This window comes from Priapulus caudatus, unplaced genomic scaffold (assembly GCF_000485595.1).
Source record: "Priapulus caudatus unplaced genomic scaffold, Priapulus_caudatus-5.0.1 Scaffold1132, whole genome shotgun sequence".
NCBI classification, from domain to species: domain Eukaryota; kingdom Metazoa; phylum Priapulida; class Priapulimorpha; order Priapulimorphida; family Priapulidae; genus Priapulus; species Priapulus caudatus.
In genome coordinates, this window is record NW_014578193.1 from 90,344 (window position 1) to 92,438 (window position 2,095).

The window sequence follows — 2,095 nt, forward strand, 5'->3', positions numbered from 1 at the left end:
GCAAAGTCATTCAGCTTCCGCTGCATTGCTTCTATTTTCGTAGGCGGAGTGCTGCTGCTCCACGCTGGCTTGCTCCTGCATCTGGACCTTCGTCTGCTGGCGCTTCTCGCTGTGTTCCTGCACAAGCGGTCGTATTCGCGCCTCATCGTCAACAGCCTCACGAACACAACCAACTCTTTCTCGTAGCTCCTGCACAGTTCTTTCGATGTTTCGATCCGCCAGTGAGACATTTTGCTGCAGTTTGCAACCTCTGTCTGCGTCCATTCCAGCCTATCTCTTGTGGAGTCACACTCGGTTGTCTGGTCTGCAGCTTCTGCTGAAGGCTTTTCACTTCTGTTCCACTTGGATGTTTTTGTGTTCATTACTATATCGATTTGTTATCATTAGCTCCTTCAGTTCTGTCTCACAATAATTCCGCTAGGTAGCCATCAGTAGTCACTTTCTGCTGACGTAGTAGATCACTCAAAATTACCAGAGAGTGCTCCATGGTGATGGAATTCTGTGGAACAAGAATATTTTATTTTATTTCAAAGTACTATACTCCCTATCAATCTAATATATATTTGAGTTCGTATGTATCTATGTATGTATGTATCTTCCCCTATAGGCGGCCAAACCGCCCAAGCGATCTGGAATGCAATTTTCACAGGGCCATCTCTTAAACCGCGGGAGTGTCCTAGCTGAAAAAAACCTGCCAAACCGTCAACCACCGAAAATACGTAGAAAACCCTCAATTCGTCAATCTTCACACATTGTCAGCATTTGACTGTACAGTGCTGCCACACACAGAGAAAATCGATAGACTCATTTCATCAGCTGCTGGTATTGTTAAACCGAAACCGCGTACTAAAACAGAGCAACCAGGAACCTGTTCAGAGGTTACGACTGCATTGTTTATCAAGAGGCTTTGAAATGAGAAGTGCAACCCATTCCTACATGCTGTTAGAATAATTTTCTTATTTACCCATATTACTATTATGTTCCAGGGGTTCTACGTTGGGTTGTGGCTGTCATATAAATGTCATAACGTAACCGTTTTTTACCAATGCTTATTAATCTGATATAACTCATTTGTAAATACTTATAGAGATTCATTATAGTTTAGTATGAGTATTATATAGTTTGAGAGGTTACGATTGTCAAAACATCAACGCATAAAGACGCGTACCAAAGTGAGTAAACATTCTTTTATAATTACAAATTTCCCCCACTCGCTGGCCTGTCTGTATACTATATAATCGACTTTTTTTATTCATGCTATCGATTTCAGAATCCATTGTACCATTCGAAAGCTATGCCTTTTTCTGATTCAGTAAGAAAAATTCATTTATTTTGAATTTTCAATGTGCATGTTGCGCGCCAAGCAATTCACTAGACCAATATCCAATTGACACAGACCCCACTCGCTGGCCTGTCTCTATCATATAATCTATATACCCAATTTCGTTTATTCATCCTACGATCTGACAATGGATAGCTGTACGTGTGAGGCTCAACAGTTCGAGACGCCAGCATCTCTACATATTTTCACCACAGACAAATACACGGCAAACCATTGTTTATCAAGAAGGTTTTCAAATGAAAACTGCAACCCATTCGACATGGCTGTTATAATAACTTTCTCATTTGCCACCATATTACTATTATGTCTCAGGGGTTCTAAGTTCGGTGTGCTGTCATATAAATGTCATAGCGTAACAGTTTTCCCCATGCTAATTATCTTATTACACTGAATTTGTAAATACTGATATTGTGTGGCAATGTTATATTGTCGATTTTTACCCAATGTTCCTATTGTGTGCCAATTATATAGTAGTATGAATTAGTACCCGATTTTAACGACGCAGCGGCAGCGGGTACCGGCAGCTTATTAATTATATATTTAAAAATTATTATATTAAAATAATAAATATTATTTAGGTGATAGTTTCAGTGTGTAGTCACATGCACTTGGTACGTTTCAATAATAAAATGATGGTAAATAAACATGAAATGTACTAACTTCGCTGTGGCTATATGCCCGGCAGCCGGACACGGTCTTTGAATTTCCTTAAACTGCCGACGTAGCAGTTCCTAAACCCTAACCTGAAACCCT